Raw genomic sequence first — 25,864 nt, 5'->3', positions numbered from 1 at the left:
AAGTGCCCCACACATAATCACATTCACACCATTGGCTATGCCACCGGGAGCATTTGGGGTTCAGTGTCTTGCCCAAGGACACATGTCGACTGGAGGAGCTGGGGATCGAACCCCCAACCTTCCGGTCAAGAGACAACCGACTCTACAACTGAGCCACAGTCACCCCCAACATAATTGAAATTCCAGGAGAGACCAGTAAATGAAGTAAGGAAGAACATTTAGTCTTTGGCGCTTGGACTCTACGGGGAGATATGGTGATCGAAGGGTGTCGGCCCTGAGCGTCCGCAAGATATATCCCCGATGGAGTCCGGACACTGGTGGTGGAGGTGTTGGCTGATGATGTCATCAGAGGCTGGTTAGATGATGAGCTGATGATGAAGACTGAATGGTGATGGAGAGGTGGAGGGTCGCACATAAGGACGGCATGAATGACCTGGAGGCAGAGAAAAGCCTTATTTCAAAGACAACAACAATGTGATAGGCGAACGATGAGGGTGTGCTGCATTGCTATTGGACAGATGTGACCAGGTGATAACAACAGCTGATGATTTCAGAGTGAGCATGCGCGAGGGGAGTGTGAGCAGAATGGTTAAGATATGAACAATAGAACCAGCATGCACAATACAGTCTTCCTGACTGAACTTAGAGCTTCATATTTTACAATTAAAACATTTAAAGTAAAGTGAAAACGATTAGAGTATTTTATAGGCTGACAGTATTTTTAGATTTACTCATTTCAAATCAGACAAGGATAAAAAATATAATTGGAATAGGTGATAGAAGAACAGATGTAAGGATCTCTCTAACATGGGAGGAACTCTGATGTAAGGAATCATTTCTAAGCACTGGACTACTCGACTTGACTTGAGGCATGATGACACGGATGACTTGAGTGTCTTCATAAGTTTGAATGTTAGCTGTTAAATATAAAATTAGAAACTTCAATGTTGTCAAGTTTCAGTGCAGCGCAAACTGGGAATCAGTAGGTGATTCTCATGATTGGATGACTGGCTGTCAGTCAAACTCCTCGCTATGGCAACACGCAACATCAGACCCCCCTTCTACCTGATGTTTTTTCCCCAAAGAGAAGCCTCATCAGTCGTACTCGTTACTACTCAAAACTGTCTCAGAGCAGACCATCATCATGGCTGCGTCTGTGCCAAGATAATACAGATACAATTCACTGTCATACTTTTTGAACAGGTTATATAAATTGGCCAATAATATAATTATTAGACGGGCTGCTAACACCTTGTCTTCTCTTTTTAAAGACCGGATACTACAGGTAAGAGTGCTGGATCTTAGGTGGAAAAAAAGGGACTTGACTCGGGACTTGACTTGCCTTAACTAAGGACTCGACTTGACTTGACATAACCTGTGACTTGACTTGACTTGTCCAAGAAAGAATAACTCGAGACTTGCTTGAGACTTGGACCAAATGAATTGAGACTTGCTTGGGACTTGAGCAAAGATGACTTGGTCACAACACTAACAGAAGTACAATAGTTTTGCAGGTAAGGTTATAAATAAGCTTTATTCCTGCCTGTCTAATGCATGAAACCATGTAACTTATAACTAGATGAATACAGAAAAATACATTGGTTATGTAATAGTTGTTTCTAGCACAACAAGCGCAACATCAAAGTCTGATTTCCTGTTTTCAAATATATACTGGACATAAAAACTAATTTATCCTAAACTTATTAACAATAGATTTTTTTCAAGCCTTTAAACTTTAAATCTATCATATGTTAAGGATATATCTTACTCACACAGTTCCACACATGCACAACAGCAGCACCTGAAAGGAGCTCACCAATGAGCCGAGCTAGTTGGTAGTAATATCTCTTCATTATGTCTCCGTAATTACACGTGTTAAATGTTGCTCTAATTAAAAACATCAGCTCTCGTCGTGATATATGGTGCCCTATTGTTTGTCAGCTTTCTATTAATAGCTCGTTTAGCAGTGGGCTTAATTGATTTCCTCATGCGCTAATTGATTGCGAGGCTGGAGGGAGATTTGTTTTGGAAGGAGAATTGAGCTGATTGTCAGAGAAAGGGAGACAGAGAAAGTGATCAGCTCACAGAGGAAATAAAGACTCAGAGCCTGACCTCGGTTTAGTTTAGAAAATATCTGTGGCTCTTTAAAATGTTAGCAGTAAAAAAAATGTACTTTACCCATGTGTATTTGTCCAGATCTATGTCTTTTTAATCCTTTCATTCATGTGACCTCGTCGAAAAAACAGTAAGAAAAATCTATCAGTGCGACAAATAGGAGCTTAAAGTGAAACTATGATTTATTGAAAGCTTCATTATCTTGGTTCAATCGAGATGATGAGCAGTTTTATAACAAGCCTGATTAATCTAAGTTTATGTAACTGTAAGAATCACATAAAGACATTTAAAAGCAGAAAAACAGACTGGAAAGCTTACCTACATTCACATCATGTTTGTACAGTTAAGTGCTTATATGTATAACTTGCTTTAAAGGTATAATAAGTAGGATTTGTCCTTGAATTTTGTCAACAACACATTCAAAATGTGCCCCTCCTCCTGAGCTCTTCGTCGACAGAAGCTCACTCTCACTCTCTCGTGCAAGAACACGCCCACCCTGCCGAGCTAACACCGACAGCATCACGATTAGCTTTGCGCTAGCATACTAACCTCCTGTTACCGTTGCGCTACCTGGTTTGAGGCACCTACCTGTCCAATAGAAAGAAGGCCAACTCTGCATCGCTCTTTCGCCATGTTCACCGGTCTGAATGGGGTCCAGTTGCTAATTTGAACCACTCCCACACTCACCTGTATGCTGTGATTGGCTCAGGGAACCACAACAGCGCCCCTCCTGAAAACGTCCCGTGCAAAGCAGAACAACAGAATAGATGCAGAGGGAAGGGTCTCACAAGGGTCTGCACTCACACTCACCAACACACACACAGAGGCCCATAAGTGATGATTGAATATTATATTTGTAAAAGTCTACATTTTATTTTTCTAGGAAAAGCCTACTTATTATACCTTTAGAAGTACTCTCCACACTTTGAAGTGCTACCTGCAGGAGTATTGTCAGTTCTTATACCATTAGATGAAGCTACATTTATTGCTAATGATATGTAAATGTATAAAATGAAGCACAGTGGATTCATTAATGTTAGCTTTGTGAGTAATAACCAGATATGGTTTACTCATTAGCATCTTCAGTTCCTCGTTATATAAATGATGCCAATATTAGATTACAACATCATTAGAATAGAGCGTTGATATGATTACAGCAGGTTATTGGGGTTTGTGTAAGTGTTCACATGTATTCTCTTACAGAGGTCTGTTAATAGAAAACAGGGAGGTTATTCCTTCACAATCAATGTTTCCCTGCAGATACAGCGACATTAAACCGCTAACCAACTGCTTTGTGCAAACTTGGTAAACAAGGACCTGACAGTCTTCAGATCTAAATAAGCAGTTGTCCATTTATTAATCTTGCTAAGGTGATAATACAAACCAGGAATGCAGACCCGGACTGGCAGATCTGGTAGCTCCCAGAAGCTACTGGGACAGAAACCGTCGATTCATGGCGTCACTTGTGTGCTGCACAGTAAGTCCACTCTCCTCCAGTGATAGAGGGGGACTACATTCGACATGATATAATAGATATATAAAATAAATTTAATTCTAATCATTTCGGTTCCTGAGTGAAAATATTAAATAAGATTAAAGTTACTTTTATAAACTTTGGTAGTTATAACGGAGATGCGTCCCAATGTATTCTTTACTGCAGCTTATATGCAGATTTTCTTTTGGTACATACCCGAGCATCATAGGTCAACAAAGATGTTGTGGCAAGTTTGAGTGCCATCAAAGCTCGGATGGCTTACATGGAGAAGGCTCCAGTCATTGGGCAGTAAGCGCTCAAATTTTGAGCTTTGTTTGGGATTGCTTCTCTGACTCAAGCTCGTCAGTATTTTCTGACTTGTTACTTTTTATTGCACTACCTTCTGTCTCCCTCTTGTTTGACTCTTTGTTATCACTGTCACTGAATTTGGTGTCCACTACTGTTATCTCAGTTTGCTTTCAGTAAAAGCCTCAAAGCATATTGTTCAGCTCCCTGTGTTCCTGTGCACCTCCACACAGTGAGAGCAGCAGAAGTTCGAGTTATGGTCCGTCCGTTCCTTTAAACAGTTTCCTGTTGGACTCTGTTTTTCTCCTTCTTTCCCCTTTCTGTCTTTCTCTCCCTCCTAAGTGGATCTCTCCAAGGTCTGCTCAATAAACCCTTTGTGCTGTTTTGGACACTTCGCTATGAACCAATTTACTCAAAGCAACTGTCAAACATCTCACCTTGAGAAGAGGGAACGTGTAGCCGAGAGAAGGGTGAGGGAGATGTAAAGGAGAGAGAGGGGGGAGCAAAGGAGAGAAAGGGGAAGTAGAAGAAAGGGCTGAACATATCAAGAAATGAAAAGGGAAATAAATGAGCAGGATGCAGGTTCTGTGTGAGCACACATCAGAGAGTGTATCCTGTGTGTGTGTGTGTGTGTGTGTGTGTGCGCACATCATTTAGCGTCGGTGCGTTGTTCGCCAGGTCTGCATTTCCCACAAGGCCATGCGTGAGCGGGCAAGCGGCTGCTCCCAGGGGACGAGGACAACGGCAGCTCCATTGTTACCCCGATGATATATTGCCAGGAAACCCCCGGGGCAGGAACCACTTATTTAGACATCAAATTAAGGCTGAAGACACACACAAACACACACAAACACACACACAGCACACAAACACACAAACTGAAGCTTATTTATGGACGTGCATATACAAACACACACACACACACACACACACTCAGGAATCTGAATAAGAACAGGGACGCAGAGACAGACCTGAGACTCAGAAGTCTTCTTCCCTGTGATGAAAAATGTTTATGTGCACACTTACACAAATATAAACACAAACTTGGTATCATATAATTAAATATTGGCCTCTTCTGTACTGATGCCTACCATACACTACACTACTGACACCCTGTACCATCTGAAGATTCTGCAAAGACTTGCTGTCTCCAGGGCCTATATTATCAAGACGACAACCAGATTAAGAGTTGGGATTATTTCCCATCATGCTCCTGGTGGGATTTACGAAAACAAAAACAAACACAGGAGCAGATTTAGTCCACAGCTGAACTTGTGACTGCAGTGGTTTCTGTTATCTGCAGTGATTCAGGCAGTTACATACTATATATTGCATAAGCATTATGAGCTAGCCAGCCACTTCTTTGCTGTAACTTCAATCATTCACCAGAGCTGCTCTAACACGTCCTGTGTGTCCTAACAGTGAGTGAATGTCCGTCCGACTATCACTTAGCATTCATTAAGGATGCACTGACGGCCGCCCATCTACTATTTACTATCTACCTGGTTACTGCTTCCTGTTTGTTGCTGGAGAGAGTGCACCTATTGGTTGTTGACGTCATTTAACTTTGTCATTGCTAAGACCCTGAAAAAAAACCTCAGCAGTTCAATTGTACTGGAGGGTCAAGATGATAAAGAGACTAAAGACAGTGGGACCGGATTATTATGACAAAAGCTGTGTCTCAGTCTAGGGCCTGCAGCCTTAGAAGGCCGATTGTGTCACAGCACCGCAGCCAAGGCTGACCCATTTAGGGCTCCTTCAGATGCATCCTCCTTTTCATGAAGGATCCAGCGGGTGCATCCTTCACGGCCCATGGATCCCAAGACTCATTGTGCGCCAATTCAAACGAGATGGCGGACTCTTACACGGCCGAGGAATACACTTTAAATGTAAACGTTTTTGGTTTCAACTCAATCGAATAGCCAGTGTTGCACATGTTTAAAATAGGAAAAAAGGGCTCAACAAATTTTCTTTGAAATAACAGGTATATTTAGTATGTTAGCTAGTTAGCCCGCTAGCTGCCAGCTGTGCATCATGTGACCTTCGATTTGACTGACTGTGGCCACTATGCTCAAGTTTCTCATCCTCCGATGAGTGTCTTGTATCAATAGGATTGTCTTATTCTGTCTCTCCCCTCTTTTCCATTTCTGCACTGCACCATTATGTGGCTTTGGTTTTGCCATTCCACATTTCTGTGAGCATCCATCACATCCAAACATCCTCTGTTACAACAGGACAGCCCGACAGCAGCCCAGTAGGAATCTGTTATTTTCTCCACTTTTTAATGGTCGTTTGACAAGTTATTACAGAAGACAAGAGACAGAGATAGCCAGGCAAGGACTCAAATGACGCAGGACAGAACACAGAGGTCGCTCAGAGCTGCACCAAACTCTTCAGCAGATGTGACACAGCAATAAATGTTTCCTCTTGCGTTGTCTAGTTGTGTCTATTTCCCTCCGTCGAGTGACTTCCTCTGCTTTAAATCCTGCTCTCACTAAAACATCATTGGTGAACTTTTGCATTGTAGTATAAAGTTGGAGACAGCTTGGGAGGGAGAGCTCAAATAGCATGCAAAAAACCCTCTAAGCACTGCATTCCCGCTCTCTTCCTCAGTCTGGAGCGAGTGGAAACATGTAGGAAGTGAAGTGTGAGTTGTGATTGTAGTTGAAACCACAGAGGGTTCTTCTGATGGGACTCAGGAGGAGAGTGGGAGGACTGTAGGATATGATGAAAGATCTGTCGGGTAAATTGACTGTGAAGGTGAGCAAGCGAGGTGACGAGGTGCATAGTGGGTGATATAGCCAACTGTGAGCACTGATTGGATAATTGGATGACTGGACCTCAGCGGTGTTGCTCCTGTGGAGAGAAGGAAAGAGGAAATGGAGAGCTGATTGGGAGAACGTGCAGCCCTCATGTTAACATAATATTACAGAATGAGACTCGTTCCAGCTGAATTTCCACCCTGAACTGTTCTTATGAGGAACATTTATTGCTTGGCTCTCAGTCCTGGAAGACAGACCCCTCCTCTATTGAGATGTCTTCCACTATTTCCTTATAAAAGGGTTCTGGGGGAGTTTTCCTTCCTCCTCTGAATCAAGTGTCTAAGGACAGACAGGGTTGTGTTTTGTACAGACTGTGAAGCAACATTTGACTTGATCTGGATCCCTGAGTTCACAGCACAGATGAAGCAACTGTCAAAGTCTCACCCTTTAGTCCGTGCCTGCTGAACTTTTTTATTTATTATTATTATTTATGAATGTAATGGAGATAAAGTATATATTTTCTCTCCTCAGGGTTCCACAAAGAAAAGATGGACTAGTGTGTTTAATAGAGCTGTAATACTGATCTGGTTTTAAGTGTATGTTACATCTTTGGGGCCCTCTACGATGGCTGCCAATGCACACCTGAGTTATACAACAGCATTATGATACAACTACACTGCATTAGTTAACAGGGTTCCATCCTTTATCTTTACCGCTTGTGCTGTTCAGGGTCACGAGGGGCTGAAGCCAATCCCAGCTGTCATTGGGCGAGAGAGGCGGGGTACACCCTGGACTGATCGCCAGTCAATCACAGGGCTGATACACAGAGACAGACAACCTTTCACGCTCACACCTACGGGCAATTTAGAGTCACCAATAAACCTAAGGAGCATGTTTTTGGACTGTGGGAGGAAACTAGAGCACCTGGAGGGAACCCAGGCGTGTACAAGGAGAACATGCAAACTCCACACAAAAAGGCCCACTATGTCAGAAACCTGGATTTGAACCAGGAACCTTCTAGCTGTGAGGCGCAGCTGCATCACCTGCACTGAAGTGTTTAAAACTAAAAGGACAAAGTGTTTGATTATGGTCTGACTCTTAGAATCAAAACATCTGAGGTCTCACATTTCTGCAGGACTGTCTCCCTCTGATTATTTCTAAACCTTCAGGTGACAGTTACAATATGTCATATTGTCAGATTGATGATCCATAAACCTCCACCTTTTAGTTTGTCTTATAAGACACACATCCTTCAGTCTAAGGGCGGGTTCACACCAGCCTTGTTTAGTCCGACTGAACCGAACCCTGGAGTGTTTGTCCCCTTGGTGCGGTTTGTCTAGGTTGGTGTTAACGCCGGAATCGAACTCGGGTCCGGGTCCGGGTCTCGGTCCGTTTCCAAGCGAACCACAGCTTGATACTGGTGTGAACATAAACGTACTTAAACTAGGACCAAATAAAGGAGGCAAACCAAAAACTCTGCGCATTGTGGGTAATAAACGGGTGCTGACACTGGCAGAGACAGACACGCAGCCAGGCAGCAGGATGAGTAGAGGACAGACGTGGGGGAGCGAAGAGGAAATAGAAATGTAAAATATAAAGCTAACCAAACAATTTTTACAAATGTTTGAACACGGACCTGTTCAGTGAAAAAATAAAGGAGAATCGAACTGATCGATCTGTGGAACAATGTCAGTTAAAAGTGGAAAAACTCAACAACAAAACATTAAAGTCTGCGACCGTGTTGAGTGTGATTGAGGAGTGTGCTCTCCCACGTGGAAAACATGACCAATCAGAGAGCAGTTTCGTCGCACATTAAAAGCTTTTGGTCCGCTGGTAAAAGCTGCCGTGTGAACACAAACCAAACTTTAGGCAAAATGCAACTTTATAACAATTTGGTCTTTGATTCGATCAAACAAACAGACTTTATGTGTGACAGCGCCCTCAGTCTAATCATCTATTCAGCGTTACCGTGATAAGAAATCTTTCTGAAACATCATCGCTGCAAAAACTGGATGCTGACATCCTCTTAGACCCCCAATGGACTTCCTGTAAGATTTTCATATTAAACTTAAAATAAACTCCAATTCCAAACATTGATTTCCTGTTTGTGTCATCAAAACCAAAACTTCTGACGCTGCCGGAGCTAAACTCTGCAGTCACCTGTCATTTCCGCTGCTTTCACAGTCAGAGCTCTTTGCTTTGCAGAGCAGTGGTATGATGAGCGTTTTAAATTACAGCAGGTCTACAAAAGCACCTCATTTCCTGGACAATATAAGCAGTTTCACTCTGAGTACCCTAGACCTGTCATTGCTTTAGCCACACTATAAATAATTACTTTTAGAGTGCTGCACAAGATTCAAATTGCAAATTTAAGATGCAAAATTCTAATCTTGACTCTTATTAGCAGAGTACAAAGACAGCCTACATCTGAGAGTTGGGACCAGAGCCATGCATTAAAGAGTCCTGCAGGATCACTAATCATTAAAGTGTCTGTGTGTGTGTGTGTGTGTGTGTGTGTGTGTGTGTGTTTGTGTGTATCCATGCTTATATAGACTGTGTGTGCAAATACATTCGATTGAATATGCATCTTTTCATGTGTTTGCAGTTGCAGTTTCTTCTTGATTTTTTTTGCGCAAGTGTGCATTTATGTTTACTTTATGTATGACTCAACATGAAGGCATGTATGCGCACGCGTGTGTGTGTGTGTGTGTGTGTGTGTGTGTGTGTGTGTCTGTGTGTGTGTGTGTGCACTGTGATTGTCCAATTGAAGTACTGGCCAGGGCTGAGCTGGTCTATCAGGTCTGAGCTGATTCAGCACTCCACAGCGGAAAAAGAGAATTAAGGACTGGACACACACACACACACACACACACACACACTCACACACACACACACACACACACACACACACACACACACACACACACACACACACAAACTTTCTACTGCCAAAGCACCATAAAGCATGCATGCACATATGGACACTATCAGTCTTCACACACACACGATTAAAAGATCTGCACACACTTTACACTCACATGCAAGCAGACACTGAAGCACACACACACACACGCACACACGCACACACACACGCGTCTGGAGCACGCACCTTAATGGAAATAGGATTAGATGGGGCAGGAGTTATTACAGGAAAGTGGTGTGTAGTTCTTCGCTCACACAGGTCGAACTGTCCTGCTTGACATGTTGTGTGTGAGTGTGTGTGTTTGCAGGGACACACCAACCTGCACACACACACACACACACACACACACACACACACACATGTTTCTGTCTGTCCCTGGCAGTCTGTTAGTGTTTGTTTGTGTGTGTGTGTGTGTGTCACACATAATGACCTTCTGCAAGTGTAAATGTGTCTGATACTGAATGTAAAGTACATGCAGGTGTTGATTTGGGGAACTAGTTTCTCTGTTGTATTTCAATATAAATGAAATGATGAAGTCCCGTTCTGTTTTGGTGAAAGTGTTTACATGTTGCACATCATTGCTCCGGTCAGCTTGTAGCTGAACCACAAACTTCTTCTCCAAACTTAAAAAAATAACGAGCAGCACAAAAACATCGTCAGCGTGTGAGTTTGGGTTGTGTAATGGTCTCACAAATGTACAGAGTGGCACTTTAGCAATCATATCTTTTCATTGCTAACTTGTTTATCACCACAGCTGGGATGTGTTGTGTCCTTGTCTGTCTGTTGTGTCCTTGCAATTATTCCAGTGTTACCAATACTTTACAGTTAGAGCAAGGTTCTTTGCCCTTGTGCTGTTACTCTGTGTCACTTACACACAGATATATCTGATCATAGGTCTGAGCCACTGTGAGCAGAGCTGCTGTATGCTGGAATAACAGACTAAACTTCCCTTTATTAATGACAATTATTCAGGTGTGACTCCAAATTAACAGGTGTCAATTACAGTCCTAACACAGTTCTGAGGCTATTTGGTTGCCTGTGTGGCATAGTCTGACCCAAGACATGTTTTTTTTTTTTTGTTTAAGATAAAATGTTTGGCCTTTTATGCCTTTATCAAGACAGAGGACAGTGGATAGTGTTGGAAACAGGGGAAGAGAGAGTGGGGACGACACACAGCAAAGGGCCGAAGGTGGGAGTCGCACCCAGGGCCACCTCATCGAGGACTGTAGCCTCTGTACATGAGGCGGGTGATTTAACCGCTGAGCTAAACCAAAACACCAGCCCAACACATTTTAACACTTAGGTTTTATAATCCAGTATGACTCACTCTTTCCTTATTGTGAATTAGTTTAAACATGTGCTGATCATGTCTGTTCCTTTCATCACTGAGCTGTTGCTTTGAAAGAATCTGAGCTTATTAACTTAGTAACCCAAACAGGTTTGGTTAATAGCAGGTATTTTAGCCTTGTATGTAATGTTATGAAACTGCTTGACCAATGGCAGAAGTTAGTTTGAGCTTCTCCTCATGTGGTATGAAGGCTGTAAACAACCAAATAAAGCTGTGACTTTATTAATTCCTCCTCAGAATAGTGGAGAAAATCTTGATTATTCCGTATAATTAAAAGTGATAAAGAACTACAAATATGGCTGCCGGGGCCTCAGGTTGTACTGTTAACAGGCCAAAGTTTCCATCACAAATAAGGACAGATACACCAGGGGAAAGATGTAATAACACACTCATGCAAACTGCTGCCTCACTGAATGAAGACACGTGTACAAACAATATACAGACAGCAATATGTTTATCATGTCCATGCACACTGTGTGTACACTGCTGCATACCTGCAGGAGGAATACATTCATCTATCTGTGTACTTAAATATGCATTGACCGGCATACCTTCACACACACACACACACACACACACACACACACACACACAGGAGGCCTAATCTCAGAAAATGATCAGACTGTGGTTTGTGACTCCGCTGCATGCATATATTTGCATTCGTGTGGAAATCCTGCAGTGTTTGTATATACAGAATATGTGTGTGTGTTTATTGTTGATTAAGAACGACGTTTGTGTATCACCTGTGTGTAGGTGCTCAGGTGTGTGTGTGTGTGTGTGTGTCTCAACAGGGATCATTAGCATAGCGACAGCCACTAGCATTCACACTGTGTCTACACCACCTGGGAGCTGATAAACACACACAATATTAACACACAATATTAATACACTGCCACTGCGTGTACAATATAAGTAAACACACACACACACACACACACACACACACACATTACATACATTGAATCCCATCTCATCCCGTCCCGCAGCATCCCGCTTGTATCTTTATGGAAATTGACTGCAGACAGGGATTGGCTTTTTATGTCTGATTTATGTTGCCGCTGAATGTGTTTGTGATTGTGTGTGTGTGTGTGTGTGTGTGTGTGTGTGTGTGTGTGTGTGTCTTCGTGTGCGTGTGTGTGTGTGTGTGTGTGTGTGTAAATTGAGACCAGACAGGGATTGCGTTTTTATGCCTGTTTTATTGGACAGCCTATATTGCTGTCAGGGCCGAGTAAAGAGAAAAAAGGAGACGTGAGAGAATGGAGGAGAGGAGAGGAGAGGAGAAGGGAGGGTAAGGAAAGGAAAGGAGAGGACAGAAAGGAAGAATACAGGGAAGGCAAAGAGGAGAGAGAAAGAGAAGCAAGGAAAGGAAAGGAGAGAGTATGCAAGGAGGGGAGAGGAAAGGAGAAGAGAGGGTAGGAAAGGAATAGACAGAAGTGAGGTATAGAAGAAAGACGAGGAGGGAGAAGAAAAAAGAGGTAAGGAGAGGAATGTGTAGTTGAGAGAAGAAGAGCAAGGTAGATGTGAGGAAAGGAATTGAGGGGAAAGGGTATGAAAAGAGAGGTGAGGAAGGTAAAGGGAAGTAAAGAAAAAGAAAATGAGAGGAAATGGGAGGAAAAAAGAGTGGGTATTCAGTGAGAGGAGAGGGGAAAGGACAGGAGGTAGGCGAGGAGCTAAAAGGAAAGAAGAGAAAAGAGAAATTAAGAAAAGGAGACGTATAGGCGGGGAGGAGCTAAAAGAAAGGGATGGGAAAGAAGAGAAAGGAGAGGATGGGATAGGACAGGGAAGGAAGGAGAGGGTAGACAAGGAACCGAGGGAAAAGGAGAGGAGAAGGTAGACAAGGAACAGACGGAAAAGGAGAGGAGGCGACAGACAAAGAGAGGAGAGGTGAGGATGGGATCGGCAAGGAAAGCTATGGAATGGAAAAGTGAGGAAAGGACAAAAAGAGTTAGGCACAGAAAGGAGAAAGGGGAGAGTAAAGGAAAGAAGAGGAGAGTAAGGAGAGAAAAAGAGAGGAGATGGGAAGGAAGAAGAGAAAAGAAAAAGAGCATGGTAAGAAGATGCAGAAGAGAAAGGTAAGTATGGAGGAGGCAGGAAATATATCGCTGGAGTGGATTTAAGGATGAGACAATAATTGGACAAGGATGGAGGAAAAGGAGATGAGTGTACAGAAAGTGAGGACTTGAGGCAAATCAGCCAAGGTGGCGGAAGGAGGGATGAGGAGAGGAGTGAAGGAATCGATGAAAAAAGAGGAAGTGAGAACAGAGAGATGGAGAAAATGAGGAAGGGGAGGTGTAGAATACAAAAAAAGAGAGAGAGAGAGCAGAGGAATAACAACAGCAGATAGGAGGGCAGAACAAGAGGAGAAGAGGAGATAAAAGAGGTGTTCGGGTGATCAATCCTCGCCTGCTCACAGGAGTGGCCCATTTTTCAACCCCTTGTTTAGCAACCTGTGGCGCTACACAGTGCAACGCAACACACCACGCTCCTGAACGACCCCTCCACCCTCCGACAACCACCCAGCGCCTCAGGAAAGCGCAGCATGTGTGTGCGCACGTGTGTGTGTGTGTGTGTGTGTGTGTGTGTGTGTGTGTGTGTGTGTGTGTGTGAGAGAGAGGGAGAAAGGATAGGCATGAGAGCGCTTTCCCCTCCGCTGTTTATTGATATTCTGCTTCCCTAAATACAGACCAATCCGTCTCTGCTGTCACACACACACACACACACATACACACACACACACACACACACACACACACACACACACACGCCTCATGGATGAGTGTAAGAAGACAAGAGGGTAGAAATTTAAGAAGAGAGAGGTAAAGAGGAGAGGAGGGATGCAGAGGTGAAGAGGAAGATTAGAGAGAAACAAGGGACAGAGAGAAGTAAAAAAGGAGGTGAAGAAGGACGAGAGGCGAGTGGAGAGAGGAAAGGATCCGAGCAGAAGGTGAAGAGGATGTGAAGAGGAGAAGCGCAATCCAGAGTGATTGATAGGCAATCTGCACATCTGTGTCAGCCGCGCTGTCCTCACCGGAGAGAAAACAACACGCTTTTTTCTTCCTCTTCTCTTATTCCTCCAATTTTTCTCATTTCCCCCTCACTCGTCTGTTTCTTTTACTTCCTGTTTTATCATTACATCCTCTCGCTCTCTCTCTCTCTCTCCGGAGTAAGAGGCATTAATTTGCTTCAGTTGATTGCTTTGGAGCGTTTCATAGAGCAAACACACTCATCTTTAACTCTCCTCCTCTCCTCCCCCCTTTTCTTTTCCCTGCAGTCTATTTTTCTCTTTTTGCATAATTTCCAATTTCCTTCCTCACCCGAACAAAATCAGCAACAGCCACCGTGTGTCTGCTCATATTCATGTCTCCGCACTCTTCACTGACTACTTTTTTTTTTTTTAATTAAGGTTTGAATTATTTAGTGGCATAAAGTGAACAATATCTTCAGAAGCAGTGTGTAAAACAATTTCAGGACTCAGCAGATATATATATATACGGTACAGAAAAACTGCTGCTGAAGTAATCAAACTCAATAAAGCGTCAGCGCTACAATCTTAGAATGGATAATAGTGATGATAATATCCTCTACAAGTTATTCGAACCTGTAATTACAGATTTATTTTGTCCACATGGGGGCAGCAGAAAGAATTTGGGAGCACAATAATTGATGTAGCATCACTGTTAGGCCAAACGCTGCTTATTCACACCTCCAGCAGTTACAGAACATCATTCCTCATTTGGAGTTGTGTTTTCAGATGATTTAACAAATTAAAGTCCTCTCTGTTTTCGCTCTGTTTTTGGTCTCCACCAAGTCCTACGGGAAATATCTGCCTCTACAGCTGCTCAATGCTCCACTTAGCTCTTCAGTTAGTTTCACTGTTTCTTTACTTCCAGTACCGGCGCTTTACCATGTCCCTCAGCACCACATGAAGACAAAAGAAAAGTCTCTGACAAGTTTCTAAATATCCCGTGAGAGCTGTGATTGAACCAAACTGCTGTTGCAGGCAGGACATCCAAACAATGACCTGAAACACCATAAAGCGGAGCTGCAGATACGGGACATCATTGTCTGAAGGTTCATCATTATTAATATATAAGCAACCTCTCCTTTCATGTTATTCACATGCTATTTAATACAATGTTGTCATTTTCAAAAAGTATTTTAAAGGGATAGTTCAGATTTTTGGACCCCAAGTTGTATGAAATACTTGCTAGTAGTGTAGTGGATGCAAAGCTATGAGCTTACTCACCGAGTCCTGTGGTCGGAGTTCTGGCCGGTTCCTAACATAGAATAAGTAGTTCCGGTGAGACGCCAGAGTCATGAAACCAAAAAGTTTTACCCTACAAAAACAACACGCAGCCAATCCATTTCAACACAAAATCATGGTCATAGGATTTCATATACTGCGCCGTTCTTTTGGCACTATTTTCTCTCTTGAACAATTCAGTATCACTACGCCTGCGGCAGGCCAGTTTCAATAACCTTTACTATAGAAACAACCTTCCAATAAAATTAACCAAGCTTGTCAAAGTTCCTGTCAGGGTTTTTAAGCTAGTCATAAAACAGACTGAAATTTATATTGAAGCCTCGTGTTAAGCTACAAAATCAAACCAGACCATCAGTGAGGAACTAGTCCGACTATTTCTATATTACCGCTGCCATCGGATCGTAGACAAAACGATTTACAGCACGCTGCAAAAACAGCCTTTTTGTTCACATTTGCCGTGGATAAGTTCCATGATGAAAACACTACTTAGGCATTTATAGGACAAAATCAGCTGAGAGATAAGATGTACACTTTGTTTTTAGAGGTGGTCAAATTCAACACAAACTAAAAGTTCCTCACTGTAGCTTTAAGTTGTCTAAACAGTTCTGGGTTGTTGTCCTTCATCACATTACATTTTACAACAAACCTAATCTCTATTTACAGACTCTACATAGAAATGTAGAATCTGTAGGCAGGAACGTGGATTTTAGGGACGGCAAGTGTTCTGGTTTCCGTTTGTAGTGCGCTTGTAGTCCAGATATATACACCGATCACATATCAGCAGGCTGCGGTGTATGCAGGAAAAATAGCCTGTGTGGAGAGCAAAAGCAGGCGGAGTGTAATGCACCGTAATGACATCCCGGCTCCATCAGCGTCATCTGACAATGATTCAGCTTCTTCTTAATCTCTATAAACAGACATCTGCATGCTAACAGCTAACAATCAGTTTTAGATCTAAAATTCAACTTGAGATAAATTCCCCTGATGCTGTGGCACAAAAGCCATGCAGCGTTCAGATTTCCCGACTTCCTTGAACGCATCAGATCGATCCGACCTCCGTTCAACAAATGAGCATTTTAAAAGTAGTTTTCTTCTCCTCTTGAGGACAGACCTGACAAAGCTGCATTTTTACTTTTTACAAATCTGCATCATGATGTTGAAATTTGGGCAAAGGTAAGAGCCGATAATTAAAGTCACAGGAAAACGTTTTCTCTTTCTGTAACAATTCAGAAAAGGAAGTCTTGACTGGAACGCCCGGCGCGTTCACCGTTGTCCCGTTGTACAAGGAAACTGAGTGCACTCAGTAAAAAGAGACAATTTTAAGCCTTATTGTTTTGTTCATCCCAGACCGCTCGTTAGAGAAAAACGGCTCTGTAATTGTAACAAAGGTTTGAATTGTGTTTTGTTTTTTTCCAGGCAAACGCGTCCGAAACATAAATATTCCCCCAGAAAAATCAGTAAAATGTCAAAGCTGTTTCAGATGAAGTTGGTTTTCCACTGCTGAGAATGTATAGATTTAATGTGACGACAGAAAGTAATAAAGCCAATTAAATTATAACTCTTATATAAACTTATTTTAATAACTGAATATATCTACTCATGTGTCCTCCCTCTCCTCTGAATATCAGCCGGTGGAGATTTATTCTGACCCTGACAAAGAGATCATTTTTTAAAACATTGAATAAAAGATAGATCTGCATAATGGCCGCTTTTAGACAGCAGCATCATGTTATTAAAGCTCTCTTTGACAGACAGGGACAAAGGGAAGCTGGAGGGATGTGGGGACAGGAAAGGAGAAGAGGAGGGAGGGATCGGAAGTAGACAGAGGAGGCAAATGTATGGACAGATAAAGGATGAGAGGAGCAGAGGGGAGTCAGAGACGAGAAATGATGACTAAAGTAGAGAACATGCCGGAGTGAAGAGTAAGAGACGAGCGAGGAAACAAAGGGGAGACGCATAAAAAGGATGAGACGGACCAACTATATCTAAGGCACACTCCAGAGATGCAATTTTTCATTTGTGTGACTCATCTGTCATTATGACAATCACACAGTCACTCATGTGCACAGTTTCTGTGGGGTTCATTTCACAAAAAAGGGAAACATGAGAGCAGAAAAGCTTCAAACGCGTCTGAAAAGACATTTTACACAAAGGATGTGTGACTTTCTGTTCAAGAGCTGCAGACAGGAAACTGATTCCAGCTGTCTAAACATTAAAGTGTTGGGAATTTCATTTTGTTCAGTTTCTGACCCGTCCTGAGCAAAATCATCTGGTTTATTTCTTTTCAAGTTGTCTCCTTAGAAAACCATTTAAAGGGCAAGTTCGCCAATTTTCAACCTCACTCCTATCATGCTATTATGAGGAGCTAATTATGGTAGAAAAAAATGCTATTTCACTCTGTGCCTTTGGAGGACGCTATCTGCTTCTCCAATGGGCCCTGGAAAACCTCCGCCAGACGACGTAAAACGCATCATCTGGCGGAGGCCAGGGAGCTCGCTAAACTACCTCAGTCTAGGACGCCCGCCTCCGATGTCACGTCTCATTCAAAATCATCAGGTTTGAAATGTAGACTGCAGACCTGAAGATTTTTTAGACGATCCACCGGTATATTCTAGTCAGATTTCAGATTCTGTACCGTTCTGAGCCATTGCCTGCAGCGATCAATGTGCTTGACTGGAAACGGTAGTGTTTCACTCCAGCGTCTCTCGCTGGGCCGTTCCTTTCAGAGGGAGGGGCACAATGCATGCTGGGTGTTGTAGGAATGTAGAATGAGCAAGCTGTTTGTATAACTTTCTCCACAGCTATGGCGCCAAGCTCAAATACTATTGCTTCTATTGATTACAGAGAACACCAGCTTTGTCTGACAGGCGCTTTTTCCAGGGGAGAACTGCTCCTTTAAGACCCTTTGGCCCATAAGAAATATACTCTTTTTAGCTCCTACAGTATACGATGAATGAGGTAAAGATTTAAGGGTTTAGGGAATCCAGATACAAAAAACACACATTACAAATAAAGGAGAATTTTACTTTACTTTACTATGCCACAAATTTCCATCAGCTGCAGCGTTTTTCTTCCCCTTTTTAGAGCAAACCTGAAAGTCCTTTTTAATAAAACTCCCTCATGTCTTTCAATAACATTTAGCACAGCCTTGTAAAACTCTTGTAACATCCTCTTTCATTATTAACAAAGAGGCAATAAGAAAAGTAGAGTCCATCAGAAGAACAAAGATTTATGTAATTTAAAGAAAGATTAGGTTAAAGAGAGAATAACATGAACAAATGAAAATTGTTTAAAGAGATCAGTTCTTTTAGAATTATTGTGGCGAGTCGGTCATTAATTTCCTTTAAGACAAACGTCAGACTGCAGAGGACACACAGTGCACACAGTGTAAGAAGTTTTTATCTACTGTTCAAATTAACATTCAGCTCGTACGAGATGTTAAGTATTTAAAACTTATAATAGAACAAATAAATCACAATCAAACTGTTTCTCACACCAACTCTATGAAAAGCATACACACACAAAACCAAAAGTTTCACCTGTGTATCTGCAACGTCTAACAGGGTTTGAGATTTTCAGAATAAAAGACTCAGACACAGGACACAAGAGGAACTTAATACACGGCTCAATAGTGTTTGACTGCCCTCTTGAAGCTGAAACAATTAGCTCATTGATCAATTAGTTGATTTACATTGAATTAATCAGCATGTGTGTGTTGGTTGGATAATAGGCTTGTTCGAGATGAGCGAGGCCTGCGCAGAATCGATCGCCGCCACATTGCATGACGGTTAGATTGTTGTCCGACTTGCACGAGGCTTTGAAGGCCCGCGGGAGTTTACAGGGCCAGGCGTCACAGTTGCTCTCCACCAACTGCACAACTCCACGCATGATGGCAAACGACTTGCTCTGGTTTGAATGAAGCGCCTATTGGTTGAAAAAAGCTTTGACACCCCCCACAAGGAAGTGAGACTTACTTACTGTCTTACTCATCATTATTCGCCTGTTGTCGAGCGAGCCGGGAGTCATCTCGAACAAGCCTAATGGATGCATGGATGGATGGGTGGGTGGATAATGGACAATAGAGAAGGATGTGTTCCATTGTTGGCATCTTAACCATAAGCCTCTGTGCAGACAATCTTTGACAGTTTTTATAATTTATTTTGTCAATTTTAATTCATTTCCGAGCAGCCTTTGCTTGGTTTCAGCTTCTCAGATATAATCGTTTCAGGATTAAATGCAACTTAAAATTTGATATCTTTGGGTTTACATGTTGTGCAGAAAGAAACTGTGCTTGGTGTTTGTCAGGGTGGTTTATTGAATGTGTATAAAACACACAAAAACTTCCAGAGGATGTTACACCTCCAGATAAAAATAAACTTACAAGACAAAGTCAAACAGCGTGAAACTCACCATCACAGATACAGGAACTATTTCAGAATGTCATCCCTGCCTATGAAATCTTGAGTTGCCCTTTTCACTTCAACTTTAAACTTCAAGGAATCAAATAATCCAGAAAATCAATCTGCAATTGAATATATAATAAAGACAAACATTAATCACCGCTGTTCTTTTTAAAGTAGAATTTTCAGCATGTGTGACCGATTGATGTGGTTGTTGTTGAGCTCTGTTGTAGCTGTAACCACACCCAGCAGTGATGTCACAGTGTACTGACACGCCCTCAAGTTCAGAGATCGAGTTGTACACTTTGAATCCTCCTCTGGACAGTAATTTGTCCCGACCTGACAGCTGTCAAAGTTTTCAGCCCGAACTCAAACCCCAAACCCCATTATTTTAACGTCAAACCCCTCTCTTTCCATTTTCCTCTCTCTGTCTCTATAAGAACAAAGCCCCTCTCAGTATTTTCCCCTCGCTGTAACTCCGCTCGGCCTGCTGTGGTGACAAAATGTACCGTTCAGAATTTCTATTTCCTGACAGATCGGTAAGACCAACCCATTCAGAGACGAGCTCATATAAGAGAAAAATAATTATCGTATTCTGTCACATAATCTCTCACACACACACACACACACACACACGCGCGGTGACACTGATGTCTCTGAAATAGGACACAGTTCACTTAGCTGTAACTGTAATCAGCCATGAGCTTTTCTCCCTGGGATTTCTCCCCTTGAGCTGCAGGGCTGAACTCCACCAAGAGTGTGTGTGCAGCTTTTACCTGTTTCTCCTGCTTATGTGCGTATGTTTGCATGCTAACCTTGAAACTGTTCTGACGTGATGTTGATGTTTTCTTACACGCCACTATATCCTTTCCCCTCCAGCGTCCCTCCTCCTTTTGTCTTTCTCTCCTATCTCCCCTCTCCTCTTAAATAAGTCTCTCATTGAGGAGTCCTCTTGTCCGTCTCTCCTCCTCTCCAGCTGCTGTTGACACTTATATCTGCCTGTCTTCACCTCTTTTCTTCTCCATGTTTCACCGTTTATCTGCTTCTCTCTCGCTGCCTCTTTCTCTCAATCTCTCAATGTCACTCCACGACTTTGTCATGAATCGGCAGCTCCTCTTTTTTTTTTTTTCTTCCTGCTGCTAATTCAATTAACAAGATGCCATCTCCCCAATTAAGCTTTCCAATTACCGCTCCGCTCTCGGTCCGAATGAGCGTCGCTGTCCCCCCCGCGCCTGCTTGGTGAAGGTTTTTCTTTGTGCTGGATGTTGAATTGAAATGGACTTGCAGCCTGTGTGATAAGACCTGCTCATCATCATCAAAAAAAGGGAGAAACTATTTAAAAAATGTTCACAGCTCACTCACTCTGACGGCTCTCGCTCATTACCGTTTGGGCGGTAATAGCTGCTTTGGTTCCTCGTTATTCTGACCTCGTTCAGATGTTCTGTCCTGTGCATTAACCCGAGGAAGGATGTGAGAACACAGGCACCAAAAATCGTAAAAATACTCCAAAAAGTATCCCTCAGCCAATGTGAAAAAGTTTACAAAAGTAAACGTGTATAATTCAGTATGGTTGCTTTAGGAAATCAGGATACAGGTGATTCTGAGATTCTATCCTGTGTAAAACCTTAACAGTAATACATCTGATCAAAAAACTATGTATCATTAAAGTGGTAATCTCGAAGACCTCTGTTTGATTCTCTTTGGCAGCACCTATGGCGATAAACGATAATTGCGGGAGCACACTTCCCAGATATCCAGACAGTGTTGCATGTGTGACGTCCACGGTTGGCTCCGGTTGTAACTCTTGATTTTCCTTGCTGACATTTGCTTCATCTGAGCGTTGAGTTTGTTTCTTTTTCTTTGGATTTTCACTTATTTTTGAAGTTGTATCTGTAGTCATCCATCTTTTCTTTGTTTGTTCAGCCACAGTAGATTACTGTTTACTCGCAACACTTGCAGAGACCGGAAAGCAGCCGCTTAGCTCTGCCTACCCTCTCTGGCAGACCAACCACTGCTGGCTGATGGGAAACACAGACACCCAGTTCATAATATTGCAAATGCAAAGGTTCAGTTGGCCATAGGCTCAATCACCATTGTGATACCTCATTTGGCGATAGATAGAGACTTAACATTTGAAAACAGAGACTTTCAGTGATTTTGTTTTTAATTGTATTTATTGTAATGAGGTGAAAAATTAACATTTAAACAGTTTTAAAGTTATTCAACTTTATTTAAAAGTCAGTAACATTTGCCAATATCTCAAATGGAAACACCAGAATTCGACCAAAAGCCCTGTGGAAATTAAAGAAATGGGGACTACCCTGCAAACTTCTGACACCTCTGTAAATGACTACAATTCCCCAGAGGTAGAGGAGAGATTTATTACTGAAGTAAAAGTAACACTAAAACAAAGTTGTACATTCAAACTTCAATTCAAGTATAAAAACTGAAATATTGTTTGCCAAATGTGGTCTATGTGACTTATATGTATACCAAGCATGATTAAGTTGCATTTGACAGTTGTAGCCAAAGTGGAGCTTTGATTTTAAATAAAAGTTTGGATTATTTTATTCCCTTGGGCCTCAAACAGTTATTTAAATTAAACAGTCCAAGTTTAGAGGAAAAATGACTCTTTGGAACAACTTACAACTCACATATCTGAAAGACGAACAGGGCCAAAGCACCTGCTTTAGTATTTAACAATGCTTTGAATTATTCTGAATAAAAATGGTAAAAGTAATTCTAGCTTTAACAGTATTGTGACAGCAAGGCTATAAGAATACAAGAACAGTGCTTAGATGTAGATGTCCTTATATTTTCATCATTTAAAATCACTTACTTTCAGCTTTCTAAACACTTCATCTTCCATTGAAGCTGTACCCCAATTTAGTGCTGTTATCTCAAAGTTATGATTTATATGTTTTCAGTAATCTGTTGAATTTTTTGCTGATCATTGTAAAAAAAATCAAAAAAATCTAGCAAGCACAACAAATTCAAAGAAGATATCTGTTAACACTCTTTCAGATAAGATGATAATTAACAAGGACTACATGTCATCACCACTAATGCATCATGGGACCAGGCACTGTTGTTGTTGTTGTTGTTTTGGGGTACGTGAGGCCACGTCTACCTTTCAACCTTGATTATCTTCGGTGTTTGTCAGAGTAACGTTGTAGAAAGCAGCAGCAGGTGCAGAGAGCTGATTATAATCTGGCACAGTCACATGATGATGACTCATCGAAACACATGCGAGACGAGGAGGAAGAGGAAGCGGAGGGCAGGGCCAAATCATCAGCTTCTCTCTGTATCTCCCTCGATCTCTCTCATGACTTTGTCAAAAGGCACAGCGATTAAGAAAAAACAGCACTAATTAAAACTTTTGTATAGAATTGAATCTAATTGAGCGGGCTGATTAAGGAGCTTTTCAGATGTACGCGAGGCCTTCGATGTGCCAGAGCTACGAGCGAGGGTAAAAACTGACTCAGCTCGGATGGGATCTGAGGTTGTCAAAACACGGCCCAATTAAAAAGTTACTTCATTAAAACTTGCTGGACTTGTCGACCGACCTGCACGATGACTGATTTATCTGATGTTTGTTTCAGCACGGCTCCCGTTGGAGTTTTTTTCTGAGCGGCTCCTTGTCCTTTCTTTGACAGAAAGGGATAAGAAACACTGTGCTTCTCTTGAAGTAAATGTGTGGTCTAATTAAAATGTTAAGAACACACTGGGACATGTAAGATTACTGAAATGCCTATTTTTGCAGTGGCAGCCCTTCTTGTCCACCTTGAAGCTTTTATCAGATCTGTCATTATTGCTGCTGAAGTGTTTGATGTAGTCGTGCTAAATACGAATACGAGAAAGTAAATCAACAAACTATTTCCTAAATGGTGTGACGACTTAAATGAGAGTGAAACGTTATTATATCAATTTGTATTGAGGCAAAGTGTAGCAGTAGATTAGCAAGCGTGCTATGACTCGAGGTCTGAGAGTTTTACAATGGCTCCGTGAGAGAATTAGCATAAGCAGCTCAGACGTTAGCTTATCTTTAACTTAGATTTATTAGACTTTCTTCATTAAAGCAAGTTGGACCACAGAAACAGGACTAGTTCACACTAAGTGATTAGTTTTTAATAAATATTTTTACCCAGCAATTGCTCATGCAACTCAAGGGAAACTTAACTGAGGTTACCTTTACCAACTGAAAGAGCTAGCTAGCGGGCAAGTTAGCTTGCTGATATTCAGTAGCCTAGTTTATGACTTGTTTAGGAAATCTAAACGATTTAAAAATGCTGACACCTTTAGACATTTGCAGACACTGCTGAAGATTATACATTGCACCTCACAAAATATCACAATAAACCCCAATGTAAGAAAATGTAAGCCATTACCTTAAGGCTGAATTGCTAAATCATGCGAGTTAAGCTAGCATGACTGGATTCTTTCCTTTCATTTTAAACTGCATGAACACTACAAACTCTAAAACACATATTTCTTTATGTACAACAAGAAATTATTTCCTGTGTAGTAAAGCAACTATGTACAAACATAACTGTCCAGTCATAGCACAGTGGGTGAATTACGTGCTATGGTAGCTACCACCGTCAAGAGCTACAGCTTCAGTAGTGTCCACAGACTCGCTTCCTGCTACTTTGTATCATTATGTCTGACCTAACTGTTTGTGTCTGCTGTTTGGTGATGAGCAGATTGTGTAAAGTGGACTTTTACAGATTTTGTTGAAATCATCTGCCTGCTGTGATTTAACACAAAAGTTTGAGAGCAGTGAGAGTGAACCAAAACAGAAAAGTTAGCTTAAACTCGCTTTAAAGGTTTGTCAAGCTAAGGGGAGCTGCTAATTCAGGTTATGACTCTCTATAGGTTCATCTATACAGTTTTTCACATTGTCATTACAAACATTGTAATGAGTAAATATCATCTTAAATAAATATCATCTACAAGTGTACTGGTGCACCTGACATAGCGAATCTTTGTATGAGAAATGTTTTTTTTAAAAAGTGAAACGTGGTGTCAGGAACAAGGATTTTTTGGAAACTTGATAGGACACAGCAATAATCAGTAAACCTCCTCTAGTAAAGTAATAAACAAACATTGTCAGGATTGGAGCCTTAAACTCCTGCTGGACCCACCCATGCTAAAACTGGATGCTCCTGTGCTACAGTACCATGAATCACTCCGGAGCGGACCGTCCACCAGATGGCATCGATATGTTCATAAATGACAGACCACAGCAGATGGAGAGAGAAGCAGGCGAGACGACATACTGTAAGAGACAGAAAATGGCAGAGTGGAACAGATGGAGAGATTTATGCAGAGGGGAGCAAGAGGGTATCAGAGTAAAGGAAATAAAGTGTATGTATGGACAGAATTACAGCCAAAAGGGAATATGTGACACATTTGTTGAAGAACAGTGCTGTGACTAAACTATTTTCATAGGAAGCCAAGAGGGAACTAACCCTTTCTAAAAATCAAAGTTGATGTTATTCCATTCAATGTCATGTCATAAAGAAGGTCATACAAAACACCCTAAGTATCAGTGTTCACATATGAAAGTGCAGAATTTAAATTAAAAAAGAAGCAAGGGATGTTGCCGGACCTTGTTATGACCAATAGTTTCTTTTGCTGCTCGTTACTGTTGTTACCAAATTATATCTTTTTAAAGTCAGAGAAAGTCTTGTTTTGTACATAGACTGTGACGCAAAGGGATTGATTACAAGATAACTCCCCGATATTTAACTGAGAATAGACCAAGAAATGTTACAGAGAAAGATGGAGATTTTTATCCTGCCTACTTGGTTAATTATGTGAACGTTGTTTTTTAATCTGCTTTATTAAGGCACCCAAAGCACTTGGTTAAAGTTATAATCTCGAAGATTTTCATTTAATTAAATGTCTGTTAATCTATATCTCACCGAATGAGGTAACACAATGGAGATTGAGCCTATGGCCTTTGCAGTTGCAGAATTAGGGACTGGGTGTCAAGCGGCGCCCAATCAGTGACATGTTTCCCATCACCCAGCAGAGGTTGGTTTGCCAGAGAGGGTAGGCGGAGCTTAGCGGCTGCTTTTCAGCTCTCTGCAAGTGTTGCCAGTAAACAGTAATCTACTATGGCTGAACAAACAAAGAAAACATCGATAACTACAGATACAACTTCAAAAATAAGTGAAAATCCAAAGAAAAAGAAACAAACTCGACGCTCAGATGAAGGCAAACAGTCTGAAAAGGAAAGCGACCGACAGCGAGGAAAATCAAGAGTT

Source organism: Semicossyphus pulcher, unplaced genomic scaffold, assembly GCF_022749685.1.
Source record: "Semicossyphus pulcher isolate SPU_LCO1_2020_fin unplaced genomic scaffold, fSemPul1.0.p SCAF_6, whole genome shotgun sequence".
NCBI lineage: Eukaryota > Metazoa > Chordata > Actinopteri > Labriformes > Labridae > Semicossyphus > Semicossyphus pulcher.
Note: the sequence above shows the minus strand (reverse complement) of the source record.